This window comes from Alligator sinensis, unplaced genomic scaffold (assembly GCF_000455745.1).
Source record: "Alligator sinensis unplaced genomic scaffold, ASM45574v1 scaffold394_1, whole genome shotgun sequence".
NCBI classification, from domain to species: Eukaryota; Metazoa; Chordata; order Crocodylia; family Alligatoridae; genus Alligator; species Alligator sinensis.
In genome coordinates, this window is record NW_005842273.1 from 199,023 (window position 1) to 223,641 (window position 24,619).

Below are 24,619 nucleotides of genomic sequence, written 5' to 3' on the forward strand. Positions count from 1 at the left end.
ACCAAGGGGTGTCCAACCCACTGTGCCCTACTGCAGCATGGGCAGGAGACACAAAACTGTCTCCTGCCCTGGGCAGCTGCCTTTCAGTCCCATGCCTCAATCAGCATGGGGTGGGTGCTGGGAAACTGTCCCCTGCCCTGGAAAGCTGTCTCCCAGCTCCATGCCCAATTGGGGTGCAGTGCTGGGAGGCAGCTGCCCATGACAGGGGAGAGCTTACCTACACCCTGCCCCATTCCAGTTGGGGTGTGTGGCTACCTAGGCCAGGAGACAGTTTCCCAGCCCCTGACCCAATGCTGGTCAGGATGCAGGGCTGGCAGGTATCTGCATTAGGCAGGGGATAGTTTCCTACTCCCTGCTGCCTGGGCTAACCAAGAGTAGTCAGTTGTTTACATGTGCACTACTATGGAGTAGCTACTGCGTGGTTAATCTACTACCTGTGTCTACAGTTACTACCCAACTGCACAGTAGCCTAATTTATTGCACAGTAAATGCCACACACTTGGAGATGGTGATTCTTTTCTATGTAGTAGATTAGTCTACTGGGCAGTAACACATCTAGTATAGATGTGCCTCAAGAGTAAAAAAGGAATGTTTCTATACATTAGTAAATCTTTTTCCACCAGCAAGCATTTTATAACATATTGGTCTTGAAAATCAAGCACAGTAGCTGTGCAAATTAGTACTAGATGTAAGACACTCCAGAAACTAGCTTACCAAATCTTGAAATATAAGTATGTATACAGCCCTGAGATGCATAGTTGCTGTTACCAAGCATGCCTAATGCTTAAAGTTATTCTTCAAAAATATTCATCTATATTCAAACCCAGAAATAAGTTGACTATCATATTAGTTTTTGTAAATACTGAAGTGTTTGAAATGTACTCTTATAAATATCTGCAGAAAGTGAAATTGAAGCATGACTTCAAATGATTACTGGAAGTAAACTTTTAAATTCTATATTTCTAATATTTGCATTTCCAAATTAATGGGGTGAAACCCTAACCACGCTGTAGATGACAGAACTTTCACTGACTTGGATAGATTTCACAGTGTTGACTACAATCTTTTGAAAAAGGAACAGAGATGAGCCCATAGGCTCTGACTAGCATAGTGGAATCTGAAAGCATGAAATGTAATATTCAGAACTTCTTCACAAACTGCTCCTGTGAGGTAAGAAATTTCACTACAAAGTTCGCAAATAATCTTCAATAATAAACCTTTGTGTAAATTGTGAACAGAAAAAGAGGTAAAATGTAAAATATGACAACTAAAGTTATTCATTATATGCTGCTACTCAAATTCATATTCAGTTATTTTTTTAGCTAGTCAATTTAATGAATTTCCAAAATGTATTTTTTTATAAATGTCCCTATAGTTACGTTATTGCAGTGTTCTGAGATTCAGATCTTTATATACAAATGCAACTTCCAGGAAGACAAATATGCAAGAAGCATATTTAAAAGTTTTTGAGATACTTTTATTTTTTTTAACTGAATATACTGCAAGAACCATAAATAAATTAAATGCTCTCATAATATATGATTTATTAAGCTATATTACCTTAAAAGAAGACAATAGCTGTTACCATGTACTGAGATTTTTTTTTAGAGTAGATATGAATGAAATATTTGGTTTAGATGAGCAGACTGCATATTATTGCATTTTTTCTGTTTTTTTTGTAGGAAATCCCTGTTCTATGAAGATGTGGCTGCATCAGTATTTACACATTTGACATCTGCTAACAGTCGTGAGCCCAAAAGCTTGTCTAAACATTATCACTGGGAGGATTTTCTTTGTTTTTAGAAAGAAGGGGCATGGACGAAATCAGTAGGGAAATCTTTCTAAAATATCTTATTTCCTTCTTCCTCCCCTTTAGACATATAGACTACGAGAGCAAAATCTTAAAAAGGCTAATCAACCAAAATGGTTTACCAAAAAAAACAAAGGAAAAAAAAAGAAACAAAACCGAACCAAAGCAAACCAAACCAACCTTCGTAAAAAATAAGCTGATATTTTGGGTTTGTTTGTATGTTAATTTATCCCAAAATACATTTACATTTATTCATTTTGTATTAAACAGCAACAACAACAAAAACTTTTTTCTTCATTTAATTAGAAAAAAAATCTAAAGAAAAAATACTCTGTATCAACCAGATTTTTTATTCAGTTCAGTTTGTAAAATTAAAAACAAAATAATTAGCTATTTGCAAACCTCTCGTTGAGACTTTAGGGTATACCAAATATCATGTGCAACATATACTGGGGGGGGCGGACTTGAAGTAAAATTACCTCAGGATTATTCATTTCTTGTATCCAACATGGTTAGCGCAAAGTAGGGGGGAGCAAAGTTTTCAAGCCCAGCTTTGTAGTGTTTTTTTTGTCTTTCTCATTTGAATGGGTCATTAGTGAAGATAGGAAAAACAGGAAAGATAAAAAAGTATGTATTTATTACAGAAAGCTACAGAGAGACCAATTACTATCACCCGGATTGTCAAAATACACATTTTATAAAGAATTGATGTAGGCCACCTAAAGACAAGGTAAGGTCACAGAAGACCAAATCTTAACCACAAATAATAACAATAATAATGATAAGCGTATGCATACATACAGACATAGATATATAAAAGCTAAGGACCAAGTCACAGGAGGCTAAAGTCCCAAATGCAAATGTCATTCCTTAAATTGTGTGAAAACCTTAATCCTATTAAGAACATTGATGGGTTTAAACTAGGTTTTAACACTGCATACATATTCCTGTAAACTAAAAACCTAAGAAATGCCACATTGAGTCAGACTACAGGTTTATCCATATCTCACAGTACCAGAGAGTGGATGATAAGGGGAAAAATATACCTGTAGGGTTTGTCCAAACTGATCTATCCCCTGTCCCTCTTCCCCTGCAGATTTTAGCATTTGGAAGCCTAATAAATCCTAATCTGCAGGTTGCACCCCTAATATCATGCCTAACATGGACTAATAAAGCTATCCTTCATAGATTTATTCACATTGGTAGAGAGCTTAGACTAGCCTGAGAGAGAGAGAGAGAGTACCATGCAGCGTACATGGCTAGTAACTTGATTGTTCTGAACAGGAAACCAAAACACAGAACAAATATGGTGCCTAAAAAAACAAACAGCATATCAACAGTTAAAGAAACAGTACCATATATAATGGCTGATGCACAATACATCACATTCCTCCAGCCCCAAAATGCTAAATTTGTAGACGATAACATCAAACACAATAACATAAAAGGAACATAAACATTAGGTTCCTTGCTGAAAGTGCAGGTAACTGACTACATACTTTTGAGTTGCATATAGCTATTCTTCTGACAACTTGTTGACTAGACAGCTTATAGGTGTACCACTTGTTTCCATACAGTGCTAGAATAACATGGTAAATGTTTTGAATGTAAGATCTAACACAGTCTATAACTTATGAATTTGGTTGCTGGGCACCCCTGCAACAAGCTGATCTCATAGGGCATCTTTCAACACTTGTCCACACTAGCACGTAAGCAGCCAGAAACTGCATTACTGATTCCCCATTCTTCTGAATTTGTTGGGAGAACGGGTAGCATCCTGCAATCACTCATGAGTTAGAGGAGAAGCGTTCTTTCACTGTCTTTCACAGTAATTTGTTTATAGGTGGCCTGCCCTGGCAAGTCTGGAGACAAAGGGCCTCCAAATGCCATGGAACCCATCACTGTCAGCAAAGATGCAACCGATTGTCCTTCTGGAACAGAGCTGCAGGTGACAAACTGTTTGAAATATTGAAGACACACTACCCAAGTGGTTTTCATCAAAATCACTGATATTGCCTATATGAGTAACCATTTCTTCCTCTCTCTTTTTGTTTTGTTTTGTTTTTAGGGCTGTTCACACTTAAGCTCCCCCTGTTTGAGTGTATCTTCTGTTCATTAAGCTTTAGGCTTTGGATGGGGGGAAAGATAGCTTTCCCCTTCTGCATAATTGTCTTCTGTAGTTCCATGGCAATTGCACTGCATGCACCTTGTTTTGATATCAGTTCACTACTGATTTTTCTTGCCAACTTTTCTACTGTTATTCCTGTAGCAGTTGTAGGCCCAACTGGGTGCCTATGTGAATTCTTTCATATGTAAATATATATTAATATGCAAATATTTTCTTATTGCTCTGGATCATTTAGGCTGTGACTCAAAGCACCAGCGCAAATGAACATTCCATCCTTGTCACAAAACCTGTTATATTTTGTGGCTCCACAATGGTGGTAAGACTAGACTAGTCCAGGAGAGAAAGAAAGTACTTAAACAGATTACATGGCTCATAACTTTAGTGTTATAAACAGGAACCAAAACAAAACCAACATAGTGCCTGAGGAGGCACACAGTACCCATTTACATGGTGTACTTAAGGCATGATTAACCAGTAAATCATGTCTTAAGTGGTCCACCAGTGACACGGTCAGTTAATTAATGGCATGATAAAAAGTGAATTAGCTACAAAGTTATTCCACAGAATATGTTAAATAACTTTGTAGCTGCTTCCTATCACTCGATTAACTGAATGAGTGGTTAGAGGCCTCTGTGGCTAGGAGCCCTGCGAGCTAATTGGAGCTCCCATCTGGGGTGGCCCATATGCATCCCTGAGTCTAGGAGCTTCCAGCTGACACTGGCTCCCAGTCATGGGGGCTAGAAGCTCCATTGTTTCATAGGGCTGCTAGCTCTGGGAGCATCCCATGCACCCCTGCAGCTGGGAGATTACAACAGCTGCAATTTCCCAGCCACCAGGGTGTGTGGGGTTTTCCCAGAGCTGGAAGCCTGCATCAGCTGCAGTCTCCCAGCTGTGGAGCTTGATCAGCAAAGGAGGATCCCAGACGTGGGAGTTTCTACTTGTCGGTGCAGGGAAAGCCCAAGATCATGATCCTGGGCTTCCACTGTGCTGGCAACAAGGTGTGATGAGATCTAATTTGCAATCCCACAATCATGTTCTGTGCCATGTATGTATGGCATGGCAGAAAATGTGATTTTCTGGATCATGCATCACATCCTAGTGTGCCTTGACTTGCATATCTTGAGGGGCCTGCAGTATATCAACTTTTAAAGAAACCGTACCACCCACATACAATGACTAACGCACAGTATGTTGCACCCCTTTTGAACCTGGTTATTAGTTTCTACAATATCTCGTGGCAAGGAATTCCACAAATGTGTTGTTTGCTGTGTGGAAAAAAAAACAACCAGACAAAAAACCCTCTGTTTTTTGTTTGTTTTCAACCTTCTTTTTAATTATTTAATTATGTCCTCTAGTTCTGGTACGGAGAGAGATAGTCAACAAAAAATCCAAATTATTTTTTTCCCATGTTATTCATTATTTTATACATCTCTGTCATATGCCTCCTCAGTTATGTTTTCCATAGCTGGAAAGTCCTAGCTTATTTAATCTTTTATCCCAAATGATATTTCTCCCTACCTGTGAACATCCCTATTGCCCTTTTCTAATTCTGCTTTATCTGTGACGCTCAACCTTTTGGCCCTGCAGGCCAAATGAGTGGTGCAGGGCCAGTCTGCAGGCCTGATTGGGTCCTGGGACTCAGCACCATCCCTTTCCTGCCCCACAGGGCCTTGGGCTAGTCACTGCTCTCTGTTGCCCTCATGAACAGGGATTTGGCCCTGGGGCCCAACACCAGACCTGCCCGACACCATGTACTGCAACTGGGCACCTGATCTAACAGTGCCCTGCTGCCAAATTTTCAGACCAGTAGGAAGCCCTGCAGACTGGATGGCACAGTGCTGTGGGTCAGATCTGGTCCAAGGGCTGGGGGTTGAGCACCCCTGCTCTATATTGCTTGAGAGGTGGGGAACCAAAACTGCAGACAGTATTACAGGCGTAGAAGTACCGTGAAATTAACAGCGGCATGATGAGGTTTTTTTTGCTTTTTTCTGTTTTCAGTTCCTCATATTTTGTTTGTCCTTTTGACTGCTGCTGAACTTTGGATTGATATTTTCAGAGAACTGTCCATGATAATTCTAAAATATCTTTCTTGGTAGTAACAATTACAAAGTGTACGTGCACCTCAGGGGGTTTTTTTGGTTGTTTGTTTTCCTCCTCCGTGTGCATTGCTTTAACATTGAGCTTCATCTGCTGTTTTTCTACCCATTCACTCATCTTTCTGAAATACTTCTGTAACTCTTCAGTCAGGTTTGGGTTTTGTACTACTCTGCATAATCTGGTGTCAGCTCGGCTGTTATCTGGGCCACATTGCAATTCACCCCCACTTACCAAATAATTTATGAATGAGTAAAGGAACAGACCCTCATGCTGGGTCCCTCCACTGAGAACTGATCACTAAATACTAACTTGTAAGTTATTTGTCCAATATGAGGGAATAGAACCTGGCCCTAGGAATCTCCTATTAGTGCCCTACGTATCCCAACAGTATTCCCACTTTAGAACTAGCTATAATTTTACAAAAATATACTTGTTCCTTTTATGTAATATCTATATATTAGTTGCAGTTTGTTAGTCTGTTTTTCTTTGGCATATAATGTAACCTTTTCAGGCTTAATGGACATTTTCAAGTGGGAAACTCTTAAAACTTTGAATATAAGACAATAGACTTCAAAATGCTGTGGAAAAGAAGCCACTTCATGCTAAGTTTGTTTAAGAATAAAATCATTATAAATGAAAGGGGGAAGGGTTAAAAAATAAGGCAACTTGAAATGTGTAAAGTTAAGGCTGGAAAAACAATTATCGACAGTAAATGTCTTAGAGCATGTCAAAATACTGAGAATTGAACAAAGACACAATATGCATAGTTAAATAAGAGAGTCTATCTCAGTGAAAAAAACAGTCAATTGTATTGATGCAGCCATAGGGTACAAAATGTAGATGCCAAAACAATTCAAACAGAGTTTCTAAAGCTGAACTCTGGCACTTACTAATGTAGAATATATGAAGGAATGGGCCATAGAATCCATTAACTGCTGCTGAAAAGATTCCTACATATTTCTGTAGAAACTTAATCTGGGAAGCTTGTTAACAATAAGCAAGGGCAGAAAATCAACATCAATATCTATCATTCTAGGTGAGTATTTCCCTTTGTTAAGCTTAATAATAAATACAATTTGGACACAGTTTGCCAAACATGAACCCTAAAGGTAAAATACTCACCCATCCTGTAAGAAAAAAAAATCAAATTGCTAGAATACAATTAAAGGGGTTGAATTGGCGGAGGAGAGAATGTACTAATATGACTACATACTTCCAAACCAGAAGGCCAGAATATTTTCCACATAACCATGCTTAGAAAATGTTTTATATTTTAAAAAGTCTCAAGTGTGATATGTCTAGTAGCTTTCTGCCTCCTTTATTTTGGAAAAGTTAATTTAATTATTTATGAAACATTTAACAATGTAACTTATTCATTGATATTAAGAAATAGTACAATGTATAGAAGAATGTCTGTAGGTAGACTTGTTCTAATCAATCACATTTAAAGTACCAGTCATTTACATAAAGTGGATGGTGGCTAAGGATATATATTGTTTGGTCTATGGAGCTTAACCAAAATGTACACACCCACACACACATATATATATATATACATATATGTATACGTTTATTAAAATATCCATCTCTATCTATCTATCTGGATATAAATATATCCAGATAGATAGAGATGGATATTTTAAGAAACACACACACACACACACACACACGTATATGTATATGTATATATTAGCAGAAAGAACCATTCTTCTCCTGGGTCATTCTTATTTGTAATTGCAGTGCTTGTTTATTTTCAAAGAACTTAGTAAAACATATTTAGGTAAAATATATTTTTTTATTTTTAAAGGACATAGCACAACATATTTAACATGTAATATTTAACGTGGAGATATATTTCAAATGACATCCAAATGAATGATCTTTCTTGTAGAACTTCTTTGTAAACAATGTTTGCAGTGTTTCCTGTTGGTGCCAGTGTATAGAACCCTCTTCAGCTGCCAACTCTGGACCAAGCCGTATGTAACTGTTTGTGTGAAAAGCATTGTTCCCTTAAATAGTTACTGGAAGCCCCCAAATGGGTCAAGTGAAAAATAACCCAGCTGTATTTTCTTTGGGTGGTATTAAGTGATTTTGGAAAGTCTACAGTAGATAGGACTATCCATTCTTGAGTTACAGGTAAACATACAGACAGAGAAACAGACATACACTTCATTTTATAATAATGACAGTTGAACTGAATTCACTGCATCCAAAATGAAGGGGTACCAGTTTGTTACCTGAGAAGTGAAGGAATCCCAGTCAATGCAAGCCCCCAAAAAGGGTAAAATGAAATATAGCCTACCTAAAATTTTCCTCAGGTTGTATTCAGTGATTTTGGAAGGTTTAGAGTAGATAGGACCAGCCATTCTTGAGTTATAAGCAAACATACACACATACTCTTCATTTTATATATAGATCTCTCTTTCTCTCTTCTCTCTCTCCCCCTCCCTCCCTCTTTTTTTTTGAATATGTGAATAATTCTGGAGTTGTAGTAAGTTTCTTCTCTGCTTCAGTTTTAATCTTTCCTGAAGAGTTCAAGTTCAGTTTTCCAGCTGCCTTTTATTCTTGCTGCCTGTCATTACCAGAAAGTTAATCTTCTGTAATATGTCTGAGCACTATTTAAGTCAGATCATCTGATTGATTTTATTGCTTTTTCATGAAGACTGAGATTAGAATACCCAATCTGCTTTCCAGCCTTAACTACTAGTGAGAAGAGCTGACCTCACATCACTACAATTAGATAAAGGACAATATTTATTTAAGGATTTTGCCTGGGCCTTTATGATTTATGTGCACTTTTGTCTATATGGTGTGTATATAGTGATTTCTTAATGGAATGACCATAAACCAAGGCACATTCTCATCTATTACTGTCAGAAGGTGGATGGGATATTTTCATTTTTATTATGCTAACCCAAACTTTTCTATTGTTAATATTTTTAATATGGTTTAAGAATCATTTTAGGAAGGTTAGGATTTGATCAATGACTTATAGGATTATATCAATAATTTGATGCCAGTGGAAGCATTCCTATTCATGTGTGTGGAAATTGGATTAGGACATTTTTTGTATTGATGAATGCTAACATTAATTTCACAAATGAATATATATTCTAATAAGACAATATATTATTGAATGATTGATTTGCAGTTATTTTTATGATATGCTACAGCAGTAACAGGAGATCACACACAATAGACGAGACTGCTAATGAAAAAAAGCAAATTAGAACAACACAAAAGCTGAAAAAGAGAATGTACCCTAGAATTTAATAGTTTGCATTCTGATTTCAAAATATTTCCAGCAAGATCCTTTTGAATTGGTTGCCTGGCTTGCAAAATCAGATTGCATTTAAGGAATAGTTCTAAATAGGCAGTATTTCAGGTTTATAGTCAATGTCATTTATGTAAAATAATGTAGAGATTTGAAAATTGTTAATCTTGAGTGTTTTCTTTGGTTGAAATTCTACCCCACTGAAGTCAAAACCAGTATTCTATGCCTTTGGTGGAATCTGATTTTTTTCACACTATTAATCAAAAAAGAAAAGCGCTATTAGATTTCAATGGAGATATTATTAAAAACAGGTTTCTATATCAATTATACAATTACCAGCATCAATTGAGATTATTGATAATGGGGAAAAATACTTCTAAATTATTTCTTAATCTGTTTACTCAATATTTCCTTTAGTTTGACAAATGAAATGTGAAATATGAACCAGTTTCTTTTTTGAATTCTTCCACAGTCAATATCATTTTCCAAGTTCCCATGTAGTTCCACAGATCAGTCATTTTTGATTGCAAATATGCAGGAGAAATCCATTAATATGTATTTTATTGTTCATCTATCTATCCATACTGTACACACACACACACACACACACACACATATATGGTCAATCTGTTTTGTTTTGTTTTTTACTAAATTTGTCTTTCGTCTTTTGTCTATATGACACAGAAAGTTCTGAGATGAGATAGACCACAACCGCTCTGCACTCACTAATTCTCTCAAACCAGAAGCAGTATAGCCACTTCAAAGTGGGGGATTATTCCTGCACATACGGTAATATGGCTACAGTCTTTCCATATTAGAAGCCAGCAGTTGCAGCATAATGAAGGGTGGGTGACCAGAGCACCAGTCCCAGAAACACTGCTGCAACTGTGGCTGGGGCTGCTACCACCTGGGGACACAGTTCCTGATTGTTATGACTCTGCATCATAGTGCTGCCTTTCATGATATAGGCATATTCATAGTGCTTCTGTCAGTTTGTATGGTGAGTTTGTTTTTGTTGACTGTTTCCATAATTTCCTCTTGGATTGTACTGGTTTAAAATATATCCAGTGTGTCATGGATGCAAAGAGATTATGATAACAAGTTCTCCTGCCTTGTCACATGACCATCTAAACGCACTTAGACAAATAACAATTAAAAGAGTTGCTTTAGCTAGATCAGTACAACTGCTTAGGCATATACAAAATACAGAGATACCTGCTCTATTATTCATTTTGATCTGCTTAGTTGGACACAGAATAAACAATTTTCTGCTACCTGTATGTATTAAAAATTATGACAAGACACTAGTCACCTTCAAAATACTAGTCCTTTGTAGCAGTACAGTAAGGCATCTGTTGACATGCAATCAGTATGTTTTTGTTTTGTTGGTTTTATATTTGTTTTTGAGTCTAATAACATGCCAAACTCAATAGGCTACTCCCAATTTGGGAAGGATTTCTAATTCAGGATTTAATTCTGTGAGAGCATAAAGATTTATCTCTCTCTGGCCTATACATATTAATGTAAGAATGAGTAATTGGTCATTGCCTAGAACTATTTATACTATCTCCTATAAAAAATATCACAAATCAATAGCACATGAGTAGACATGATTTCCAGGAAACACATACCCAAAATGTGTGTCACTGTTCCAGAGAAGTTGCGTGTTCTAGAAAAAAAAACTATGCAGAGAAATGCATGTACTAGTTGTAAGGGGCTATTTGTGTTGCCTCATTTTCCAGGCTTAGAAGATTCCTAGACATATTTCATATTTTTATTTTCCTTTTTCTCAATTGTACTTGTTGATTATATTTGTAAAACTCCGTGCCTTGTTATCTTTGCATATTTTCTTCCCTAGCTAGTAGGCTTGTGAGAATAGGGAATTATTCAATTCGGATTCAGATTCAGCCAATTTGGAGGATAGTGATTTGATTCAAAGATTTGGATCACTGTCCCAAATCAATTTGGCCAAATCAACTACGGAAGATTTGGCACTGATTTGGAGAGATTTGGTCATAAACTATAATGGGGGATCACTGAAATACTTATAATTTTGTCATTTTTTGGCAAATTTGGATGAAAACAGCAGGAATGGTAGCCCCTTCTGAGGCCATGAATGGTATCCACTTCCAAGAGCATGAGGTCTGATAAGTTTCAAAGAGATAGGTGCTGGGGTTTCTGGGAAACTGTACCTCAAACTGCTAAAAGTAAAACTCATGTCACTTGTGTGTGTTAAGGCCGATTTGGATGAAAACTTCAGAGATGGTAGCCCCTTCTGAGGGCATGAGGCTTGCCATGTTTCAAGGAGATAGGTGTGGGGGTTCTGGGAAACTGCACCTCAGGTTGCTGTCAAGCAAAACTTGTGATGTATGACTTTCTGTGTCTGTTAAGGTGCAGCGGGGTGAAAACTGCAGGCATGGTAGCCCCTGTTCTCACCCTCACAACTCTACTGCAAACAGCAGGCCTCAGGCCTCTCAAAGATCTTACAGATCTGGGCTTTCCCCAGCCAAGACTGTGCGATAGCTGAAGGTTATCAGGTGCCTCCTGCTCCTACCCAACTTTCACCAAGGAGGTTTGTGGTCCTGGCATTTCATGGGGCTGCTGCACCCCCAGCAGTCCCACCCAGGCCTCCCTTCCCTGGCAGGGTGCAGTTTTAGGTCATGCCCAGGAAGATGTGGGGTCTCCTTCTATCCATAGAGCCCCAGCCCTTATACCTCCAAGTTTTTCCTGCCACAGGAGCTCAGCAGGGAGATGTCCTTCCTCTGCTGGCTGGTGAGAAACTAAACTACAGCCTCCAGCTCTGAGAACAGGGCATTAAATGGCTACCCTGTCCTGCCACATACATAACCCCTCATGAGGACATGAGGGAGACCAGCCAGGTTTCAGGCAGGGTGGTTCAGGGGTTTCTGTGAAACTGCACTTCATACTGCTGAAAGCAAAACTGGTGTCACTTGTGTGTGTTAAGGGGTGTAGGTTGTAGCCTTGTTGGTCTAAGGACATAGCCCAGACATGGTTCTTAGGGTCAATCTGATATTTTTTATTAGGCCAATGGAATAGTTGGAGAAATTCTTCTCTTCAAGCTTTCGGGCTTACAAACCCTTTGTCAGGCTGAGGAAGCATCTAGTTGGTGTGTGTGCTCTTCCTGGATGGAAGGAATAGTAAAGAAGCCAGAGACTGGCATGCAATGCAGGCAAGAAAACCAGTAGGTGAAAATGGAAATAGAGAACTCAGAGGGCGCGAGAGACAGGCTAGGGTAGGGGGCAAGGGGAATGTAGCAGGTAAAAGTGGAGAGATACCTGCTGCTACCTGGGGGGGTAGATGTCAGGCAAGTTGTAGTGTGTCATAAATCTAATGCCTATATTGAGTCTATGAGTTTCTGTATCTAGGAGGTGGATTAAGTGAAGTTCATAGGCCCATCTATGAAAAGTGGTTTGTAAATTCAAACAAGCACTGAACCTCGCTAACCTCATCACCAGAAGCCAACTTCCTACAGCCCAAAACACATTGAATGGATCCGGACTATGCCATGACAAGAAATGCAAAACCTGCCAACATATCTCCAGTACTGAGACAAACTGTGCACCAGGATCTATTACAGACAAAAGTACCCAACTACCCATGGGGGCAAGTTTCTTACAAGAAAACCACTCTCAGTCCTGATCCTCAAAGGGAATTTACAAACCACTTTTCACAGACGAGCCTATAAACTTCAATTCATTTCTGGTCCCCAACACTGAAGCCATGTTCTTGGCCAAGATTGGCAGCAGCTGGCATGGAGGACACTGGCTGATGCTGGTGCTGGGAGTGCTGGCACAGGAAAGTGGATCCCCCTCTTCAACATTCCCTTGCCCCAGCCCTTCTGCCTCCCTGACTGTTCACCAACACCTCTGTCCAGTGATCAAGGGTTTGGTGCTGCCGGTACACATGCTTCCCTTCACCCTTGGGTCACATGTGCCAGCCAGCATGGGGACTGCACTGGACCACAATGGATCCAGCCATTTCCTGATGCCCTCCTTCAGCCACCTCACCACTGCCTGCATGTCTGGTGAGAGCGTCTTCTCCCCACCAGGAACATTTATCCCCTGGAACTTTTCCATTTGGTTCTCAAGTTCCCCCACAATGGGGATCACCTGGCTAAGGAAGGCATCACCAGTGCTGAGGGTTTAGGTGGCCTCAAGGAAGGGCTTGAGGACCACCAAGATCTGGGAGATGGTATCCCACTCCACTTTGTTAACGGGGCCACTGGTCCCAATCTCCCCAATCAAGGCCATCTCATGGATGGCCTTCTTTTGCTCCACTAGCTTTTCAAGCATAAGGTATGTGGAGTTCCAATTAGTTTTCTCATCCTGCATGATTGTGTACGGTGGGATGCTCAACTCTACCTGTTTCTCCCACAGCATCTTGTCCCCCTTCATGCTGTGGTGGAAGTAGCCCACCACCTTCCTTCATTTTGAGAACAGCTGGGTGGTAGTGATGGCACCATCACCAGCATCCCTGCCCCCCTCCAAGGCATCCCTGACTATGAGGTGGAATTTGTTTGCCACACAGTGAATGCCTACAAAGTTGGCATCACGGATGGCCTTGAACATATTGGCCTCCTTGTCAGTGACCATGAACCCATGGGTGAGCTCACCCTGCCCAACAAGCCACCCCTGCACCATGTGGTTCATAGCCGCTATGATCTCCCTTGCCGTGTGGGACTCATCCATCACCTCGGCTTGAAGGATAGCCGATCTATGGCCTGACTGATCACACCAGTGCCCTGTGAGGGAGAGGTAGGTATGATCTCTACCTCAGCTGCTCCAGATATCCAAGGTGAAGTGCAAGGCTACCTGCAGCCCTGCCTTGCACAGCTCCTCCCTCAAGTACTCCCTGCATGCTTCATACAAGGAGGGCACTACCATCCTGCTAAAGGTGTTGCATGTGGGCACTTGGTAAGATGGGGCCGTGAGTGCCATGAGCTGCCTGAATCCTGGCCACTCAACTAAGGAGAAGGGCTGGCCACCCAGAGCAAGTATCTCCACAATATTCTGGGTGACCTCACTCACCCTTTCAACAAGCCCCTCTTTCCATCCATATTTCCCCCCACTGTTCAAGGATGGCCTGCCTCTGCTTTGTGGGGACGGGGGCTTTGGAGTGAGAGGGGGACTTCCCTTTGGGCATGTTCCCACTGGTGCTAGGCTGAGGAAGAAGAAGGGCAAGGGGGTGCTGCCTCCTGAGTTGCATTAGCATAGCCATAGTGGAAGTGTTTCACCTCCTTGCCCCAGCTGATCTGCCTTTGGTAGTACTGGCACGTAGTATACCTGGGATCATCTGCCAACTCAAAATGATCCCACATTACATTATGCCCCTGCTTCTGGGTTGAGGGTGGGGATCCTGTCTTATCCCCCTCCTCAGCAGGCTAAGCCACAACAACAGTAGGAGCTGACTCAGCTGAGCCACTTGCCTCCACAACCTCAACCTCCTCTGAGGTTCTTTCCAGAGAAAGAGACCTGGCTCTAGGGGAATTTTGAGAGGTATGGAGCATGAACTCAGATTCCCCTTCAGTCCCAAGAATTTCTTTTGCTATGGTGCTCAGGTCCCCTGGTTCCAGATCCAGCTCCTCCTCTTGCACTGGAAGGTTCACACTGGAAGATGAAATTGGGGTGGAGGAGACTGTCATTCTGCTTCTGGTGGCTATTTCTGGTGATAGGGAAGGTGGTGCAGGTGCAGAAACAGGTACTGTTCCCACCTCCTTGCTCTCACCCGCAGCACAAGACTCATGGCTGCCAGGAAAGAGGATGCATCTTTGTTTGGGGGGTGAGGGGGTACTTAGAGCTCTAGCTTTCCCCCTACCCCATCTAGTCTCTCTCCCTCCCCTGCCAGAAGACCTGGCACCTGCCTTTCCAGCATGTTTCATATTAATATTTCCTGTGTTGGAAAATGTGTCTGTGTGCCACTGTAATCTCTTCTTCTCTCTGTGTGTACAGCTAACTAATAATATCTCTTCTTCTCTGATTACTATATGTGTGTGTCTGACTTCTTCTTCTCTGTTGTGTTCATGTGTATGTCATTAATAATATTAATATTTCTTTTTCTCTCTGTATTTATGTGTGTGTAATACATGTGCTTTCCTGAACAGTGGTGGATCACACTGCCAGTAAAAACACAACTTTCTTTTAAAAAAGTGTGTGGGTGGGGAGAGTCAGGGAGAGACAAAATAGAGGTTTTTTGGGGGAAAATAAGTTTAAAGATTGGATAGGGATAAGTAGAGGGATTCTACTTAGTAAGCTGTATCCAATCCTTTCCAAGAACAGAAACTAGCAGGAGACTGACTAGGAAGTCAAGTCAGTCCAGTGTACCTTTCAGAAGCCCAGGCAGAAACAGCTCACAAAAGGGACAGAAAGGCTGCAGACAGAGGCTTCTTTGCTGTTTCTACATCCCTCCCCCAGAGCACTGTGATTGGAAGGGGTCTCAGGGAAAGATCACAGTCACTGGCCAGCTATAGTTGTCAGTCTTTTCCCACCCCCCTGCTTCCCCTCCCTCTTCTCAGTTTCTGTTCCCCTGAAAAACTCCCTTATAAATCTACAAATCACCAAATCTTTTTCTTAATCTTTCCTAAATCAATTTGGAGGCTCTGAATCAATTTGGAGAGTTTTTATTTTATTTTCCCAATATGATTTGGATTCGGTGATTTGGCCCCCAAATTGGGCCGGATATTCTCTGAATAAAATTGGTGACTGAAGCTTCACACACCCCTACTAGCTAGTAGTCTTGCATTGAGATAGTTGAGCACTTGGATACCGAGTTCATTTCCCAAAGTTGCATCCATGGTATTACCATATCTATGACTGCATGACTTGTTATTGTTTGATATCTGCATCACAATAGCATAAGCTACAATCAGGAATGATGGCTCTACTGAGATGTATACTCAATGAACATACAAGCATATGTACACATATGTATGTGTGCATGTGTGAACACACATACACAATAAGCAGGCAATTTCTGACTAAAATTGCTTAGGCTTGATCCAGAAAAGAACATATGGAGAGTTTAAACATCAAAGGACAAGTAAGCAATCCACAAAATGTTATCTAATCACTTAAGATGGAACTTAACTAGATTTACTAGTGAAAAGTAAAGCTATTGCACATACCCAGTACTGCTACCACCTTGGCTAAGCTGATCTCCTATCTCATGTAATATGTCCTGTCTCAGGAGAAGAGATAGGCAGGCCCTATCTCCTGATTGCTTCTATATAAGATTCATAGTGGTCAGTGTCCCCATGCCTAATTTTCTCAGGGTTCTGATTTAGTAAGTGTCCTCATACCACACTCACAGAGCTAATCACTCATAGCCGAGTTAATTCTAGAGCATGGGGACAATTAGAAGACTGTTCAGTGCTATCCTCAGCTTCGGGTTTTCAAACCCACACCTACCCCAGGAAAGGTTGCCCTAATCTTCAACCTATTGCCTCTCAACCTTCTCATCACTTAAATTAACATCTTCTGAATCTGAGTCTCTGTCCAGGGAAAAATAAGGATTTATTCAGCCACAATAAGAACAAGTTGGAAGCTGACTTTATCCAGTGATATGGAATCCAGTGATTCCATGTGGAATTGTAGGTTCCAGTCTCAGGATTAATAAATAAATTTAACTGCTTTTATCAAATGACAGGGGAGTGAAACAAGCAGCTCAGGGGCAGTATCCAGCCTGCTTTGCATCTTCATCTGGCCTGACAGGCTACCACCACACTAATAGAAGTTGGTAGGTATGGCCAGGGAAAGTAGCCTGCCACAACATCCAGAACCAAGGGATCAAGTGGCAGGAGAGCAAATGAGGGCTGTGTTGACACAGTTCCACTTTCCTTGTTGACATTTGTTCCACCACTGAATACCCTACCACTGCTATTCCCACTGGTACCACTACACCACTGTTGCCTCAGGCCAGATCTGGCCTTCATTGAGCCCTATTGTTCAGATCTGGCCTGGGATACAGGGTAAGTTTGACACCCCCATTATATGACATAAAGATGGTAGCAGTACATACTGTAACATGGCTTGACATGACATGGTGGGTAATACATAAGTAATATTAGTATGGAAAAGTATTTATTTCTTAAATGAATGCTTTTCTTAAAAAAATACAGGATATCAAAATTTACATTAAATATGGTACAAATTATTAATCTGAACCAAACTTTTCCAAGAGAAAAATGCCTTTAAAGAAAAATACACTAGCTGCTGAGCAGCATAAATGACACATTTCTACTGCATACATTGAAATTTTGTGAAAGTGCCACATACCAGCAGCCAAAGAAGCAAAACAGTCCTCAATATGTCTCTCAAACATTTTATGTTCATGGATCCTTCTGTATAGTAATATATATTCTATTACTTTCTTTTTTTTAAGCTTGAACAATTTTACAGAATCATCACTTGACGCTGGAAAATTGTTTCACTATCAGTCTTTTATTCAATGAACTAGAGGTGACATACTGTCTTCAATGACAAGGACAGTGGCAGAGTTGTTTTTAAATTAAAATTACTTTTCTTCTGTACTTATCAAGTATTCCTAAGTCACATTTCTTTTTTTATTTCTCATTAAAGATTTCTTGTTTCTAATACAAGTATTATTTTTTGAATGAAATATGAAAATTACAACTAAACAAAAACTGATGTAGCACATGTTCCAGAGAGGTTAGTAGTGTCAGTGGTTTAAAAGCTCTTCCAGTCCTTCTGGTTGTAACAATAAAGCTGACAATTTTAGGGAAGCTAGGCACTTCTGCTCTTAAAATAAAAATAAAAACAGAAACAAAACTTAAAAATAGGCCCTGAAGCCTCTGTTTTGTAAAATGTTTGGCTTTTGTATGTGTATGTTGTGTGTGTTTATCCATTTATTTGTTTTCAAAAAGACATAGATGACTCCATATTCTGAAATATCACAGTGTATATATGTGATATATTAATTAATAGCCACAAACTCCAGTCTGTTGATTTATGATGTCACAAAAACCTATCAGTGAAATAACAGCTAATTGTTATACTTGGTTACTTAGCTACAAATCTATTCAGTGTTCACTTCTAATTATAAAGCAAGGCTGATTACTGACAGTCTGCACAATTATTGTTAAAACACTAATCATGTGGATGAGTTAACCACTTGGTACCAAAGGGTCAGACACTCTTTTTGTTAACACTAATGCAAAACACATTTTTTATTGTGTCGCATTGGGAATGCCTGATTTTTTACATCAAAGATTTAACACTTTCTTTCTTTCTTTCTTAAACAATTAATTGCTACAGTTGTATCTTCTCATTGTTTATAAAAATATAGAAGGTCCAATCCCATATTACTCACCTCGGTAATAATTAGATATTAATACAATAAATTTCAGTTTAAAAATTGATAGATTATGCCATATATCTTTAAAACCAAATTATACATGTTAATAACACCACATAGTAACTTAGTGAACCAGAATCAAAATATAACTTAGTACCTTTATGCTGAGGAACCCTAATAATGGAAACAGGGAGAGTAGTAGAGATGATAGACTTTGGACATGTCTACATATGCAATTAGCATGACTTTACTATGCAGTAAATTCAGGTACATTTAACTGCTCCTGGGAACACATTTACATGTGTGCCCAGGTTGGAAGCAAATTGAGCCTGACAGGAGCAGCCTAGTCCATGACTTCTCCTGCCTCGCTCTGCCCTCTGAAGAAGCCAAGGGGAGCTTCCAGGGGACTCCAGAGGCAGCCCCAAGCTGGCAGGGGGCATGGGCAGGGAGCTATTCTGGCTCCAGGGGCTGGCCCCAAGTTCTGTACAGCTGGGAGCTGCCCTGGAGCTGGAACAGCTTCCCCTCATCCCCTGGATCTCAGGACTTAACCAGACAGCAGTTGTGGCCCTTGGCTGCCTGGCTGACTGGGAGCAATTTGCTCTCTACATGTGAACCTCTGTATCTCCTGATGCTAGCAAAAGGCACTTTAAATGAATTTACTGTGCAGTAATTGCTGCCCACATGTAGACGGTGACAATTTGAAGTGCATTAGATTAGTCTAATGTGCAGTAAACCACATGTGTAGACATGCGCCCTGATTTTAGTAAGGCTTTTAATGTGTTGATTATTGCAAGGCTTTTAAAATTGTCTCCCATTATATTCTAAGAAAATGCAGTCTAAATGAAAGTATTGTAAAGTGAATATATAACTGGATGGTTCTTATATAACTGTTTGTTTCAAAGAGGAGTTATTAATTTCTCGATATATAACTGGAATGCGATATCAAGTGGGGATCCCCCAAGGGTCTGTCCTGGGCCTGGTATTGATTAATACCTTCATTAACAATTTGGAGGATGGGATTGAGTTTGTGGTTAACAAATTTATGATTGATGTCAAATTGGGTGGAGTTGAAGACACTCTGGAGGGTAGGATTAGGATTCAGAATAACCTTGATAAACTGGCGAAATGATCTGAAATTAGTTTGCTGAAATTCAATAAATTAAATTGAAAACACCTCACTTTGGATGGAACAATTGTGTGCAAAAGTACAGACTGGGGAATAACTGGCTAGGCTGCAGTACAGCAGAAAAGGACCTGAGGTTATAGTGGACTGTAACTAAATATGTACCAACAGTGTGCTCCTGTTGCAAAAAAAAAAAAAATGGCCAATACAATATAGGGCTATATTAATAGGAATGTCACTTGCAGGTCAAGTGATATTAATCTTCTGCTCTATATATCACTGGTGAAGCCTCCTCTTGAAGTACTGTATCTGGTTTTAGGCTCTGCACTTCAAGAAAGATGTGGACACTGGACAGATTAGAAAGACTTCAGGAGCTAGCAGGATAAATATTAGATGGCCAACAAAAAGAATATAAGAAGAAAGGCAAAAAAAACCTGTGACTATTTAGTCTGGAAAAGAGAAGACTTCAGGGGAATTTTATAACAGTATCCAAATAGCTGAAGGATGCTTATAAAGAGTACAGAGATGAGCCAGAATTAGGAGCAACTGTCTTAAACTTCAACATGAGAAATTTAGGTTATATATTAGAAGACTTTTCTCAGTGTGAGTGTGGTACATTTAGTATAAGGTTGGTATATTTAGAATTCCCATCATTAATCTATCCACCTGTATAGAGGTGGGATGTAGTGGTCTCACTGGGAACTGTTAAACATACTCTGAGGGGTAGGTGTGTGTGTGGGTGGGGGGGGAGCACTTTAATTAGAGTGGCTGTTAGAGCTGCTCTAATTAAAGTGCTGCTGCAATGTCGTGTATCAGTAGTCCCACCCAAAAATGGCAGTGGCAGCACTTGAAGAAAAGCTCAAATGAGCTTTAGTTCAAGTGCCCTTGCTGCCTTTTTTAAGCATGGGGGATACTGATACATAAGATGCAGGAGGCTGCTGGAGCATGGTAATTGTCATGCTACAGCAGACTCAGTTAATTGAATTCCAACCCTTAAAGCCTGTTGTTCCAATGTACAAATTAATGCCTCTAGAAGTCATATAAACCACCATATCAATGTTCCTGGCTGAGGCAAGCCACTGTCACTAGATGTGCAGGCAATGGTGAGGTGGCTGAAGGAGAGCACCAGGAAATGACTGAATCCATTGCAGTCCAGTAAAGTCCACATGATGGTCACCATGTGTGACCCAAGGGTGAAGGGGAGTGTATGCAGCAACCAAACCCTGGATCAGTGGACAGAGGTACTAGTGAAGAGAGTAAGGGAGGCATAATGGTGGAGGTGGGGGGATGTGGAAGAGGGGAATCCACTGTCTCATGCCAGCATGTCATCCACCAGCCAGTCTCCTCCTCCACTAGAGGCACTGCCAATGTAGGCCAAGGGCACGGCTTCCATGGTGGGGTCCAGAGGCATTAGACCCCACCACCAGGCAGGTAGCATTAAGGCCTTCATGGTTTCCTATCTTGCCGAGGACATGGAGCTGCTGCCATGCAACTCCTTGGCCTACTGAGCAAGCTACAGACAGATGTGGTGGGATCTGGCCATGGTTGCCCAGGAACACCTTCCCTGTCCACTGCCCAGTGTTCTGAGTGATGCTCAGCATTGCTGGGAATCCACACCTGCTTGGATCCTGGTTTGGTGCAGCAGTTGGTGTTCTCCAGGTGAACCTTCTACTGCTGGGGTTCCCCAAGTTCCAGGTGCAGACAGAGTGAATCTCACCTTCCTCAGTCTGTCCGCACCTATTTCCTTTTTAATTTTTTTTTAAAGCCATTTAATGCCTCACTCTCAGAGCTGGAGGGGGCACTCACTGCATCACCAGCCAACAGGGGAAGAATACGTGGAGACACCAAGCAACAACTGCACATCAGAATGAGCGCACAACAAAAACCTATCAAACACAACAACAGAACGTCACCTGTCTCCAATTTCTCAGTCCTGATCTTCAATGGGAATTTACAAACCACTTTTCACAGATGAGCCTATGAACTACACTTCTTCAACCTCTTAGGTACAAAAAGTCATGGACTCAATAAAGACATTGGAATTCTGACACACTGCAACCTGCCAGATATCTGACTCCCCAGGTGCCTCTCCAGTTTTACCTGTGCTACTACATCCCCCTGCCCTCTCCTCCCCTCCTCCCCATCCCGAACCCCAGGCTTTCCCTCACCCCTGGACACCTCCATTTCCTTTTTCACTAACTGGCTTTATTACCCATATTGCATGCCAGCCTCTAGCTTCTTTACTGTTCCTTCCATCAAGGAAAAGCGCACACACACACCAACTGCAGGAGCTTCCTCAGCCTGATGAAGGGTTTTTCAACCCAAAAAAGCTCCTGCAGAAGAGGAAAGAAGGACTCTGTCACAATTTGGCTTCCTGATATGCTGCTGGTGTTACTGTGCTGTTGCTCACTACGTTATTATTACCTGTTGTCATTTAAAGTGGTGGACCAAGATGAGGCTGTAGGGGAAGAGGAGACTTCATTGGGGTACACTACTATGTTGTGTAGAGCCCCCAGCACCATTGAGGGCATGCCTTAACACACACACAGTGTCCCCCATGTCAGGAGTTTTGTTTGTAAGCAGCCTGAGGTGCAGTTTTCCAGAAACCCCTGCACCTACCTCCTTGGAACCTGGCAGGCATTGTGGCACCAGGAAGGGCTATCAGGCCTGCAGTTTTCACCCTGCCGTGCCTTAACACACACAAGTTACATGAGTTTTACTTTCAAGAATTGGAGATGCAGGTTCCCAGAAATCATTGCACCTATCTCCTTGACACTTGGCACGCATTGTGATCTCAGAAGGGGCTACTGTCCCTGCAAGTTTCATCCAAATCAGGCAAGAAATGACAAAGTTGTAGGCAGTTTTGTGCTTCCCCATTATACCTGTGGGCGAAATGTCAAAATAGCATTGAAACAGTGAAACAGTTTTGATGAAACGAAACAGAGCAGCCATTGAAAAATGAAATGAAACTTGAAACAAAACACTGTCCCATCAAAATGTCAAAATGGAAGTAGAAAAAAAACTACTATTTTGCACAGCCCTAATATGTGTGTGCGTGTGTGAGATAGATAGATAGATAGATAGATAGATAGATAGATAGATAGATAGATAGATAGATAGATAGATAGATAGATAGATAGATAGATAGATAGAAAATCTATCTATCTATATTAGTGGCATTTCATTTTAATCATGGAAAATGTGGATTTTGGATTATTTTTTAAATCTGAAAATTGGGTATTATTTTATCAGAGAAAAACAGGATCCCTGGTTATGTCATACCGTCCTTCCCTGGAACCTATACAAGAACTCCTCAAGCAATTGCAACCCATACTAGAAGAAGACCAAATTCTTAAAGAAATCCTTGCAGAACCACCCATCCTATCCTTTAAACAGCCACCAAACTTTGCCAGCCTCAGAAGCAAACTTCCTATGACCCAAAACACACCAAATAGATCTAAACCATGCTAGGACAAGAAATATAAAACCTGCCAACACATCTCCACTACTCTCACCAAACCTACATCCCACAGCAGAACCATCATCATTCCTGGATCTTACACTGGCACCTCCAGAAATGTAATATATCTAATCCAGTGCACTGAATGCCCTGATGGAAAATACACAGGAGAAACCAAACAACTGCATACCAGAATGAATGCATGCTGAACATTTATCAAAGACAAAATATCCAATTACCTGTGGGAGCACTCTTCTCACAAGACAACCACTCTCTTTCCAAACTGTCAGGTCTAATCCTCAAAGGGAATTTACAAAACACCTTTCATAGACAAGCCTACAAATTTCACTTCATAAAGCTACTGGACACAAAAAAATCATGAAGTAATATAGACATTGGATTTATGGCATATTATAATCTGCCTGACATCCAATAAACTCAGATAACCTCTCTACATTTTACCAGCTACATTCTGACACCAGGTTAACATCCCTCCTTTCCTCTCCACCTACCTGTCTTGCACCCTTTAACTCATATCCCCTCTGATCTTCTCTGACATACGTTTACATTTTTACAGACCTGCATTTTGCATATTGGCTTAAACCTCTATTCCACCCAGGAGAACATATAGACACCAGCAGACTCTCCATATGCTTGAAGAAGGGTGTTTGTTCCCAAAAGCTCATAATATGTTGTTTTCCTCTAATTTGTAATTTAAATGGTCCTTGCTTTGAACTAAGGCAATTATTTCTCATCCTACCTTAATAGACATGTAAAATAATCCATAGTTCTTATTCTGTAGAGTGATTATGGAGCTATATTTATTGTAACGTTAGGACTGCATGTGGACCTCCCAATGGGATATGTCTGTTACATGAATTGACATCTGCTAAGTTATAGATTTTAAATTCTTACCATGTGAATTTAATCCTTGTGCAGAAGAACTTGTATGGACCGCTCTCATTTTCTAATTTAAATATTAAAGTGGAATTTAAGCTGTAGATGTGAGTTGCTAGCTCTGGGATGAATTTAGCTCATTATGAATATCCAATTAACTTTTCTTTAAGTAATAGGTGAATTCTGTTGCCTTTTAGTAACATTTTTTCTCCATCTTCTTTATCTCTCAGCAATATGAAAAAAGATATTCAGTAAGCCATTTGCCACTCTGGATTGCTTAGTAACAGAATGCTTTCACACACTGTATTCCTCATTACCAAGAGATGAAAATCTTTTCTGCACCACTGAAATGTGATCTCTTCAATGACAAATTGGTCTAGCTATACCTTTGTCTTCTGCAGATCCTGCGTAATAGCCCATAATCACAAATGCTTCCTGCTGGGTGAACTAATATGTATTCCCTTGAGTTGCAACAGATAAGTTCACTTTTAACAGCAGGA

At 40.4% G+C, this 24,619-nt stretch overlaps 1 pseudogene; it reads right to left on the reverse strand.

Moving 5' to 3' along the window:
- The window catches only part of LOC112550980, a 45,837-nt pseudogene that overhangs the window by 2,750 nt on the left and 18,468 nt on the right, over nucleotides 1-24,619 (reverse strand).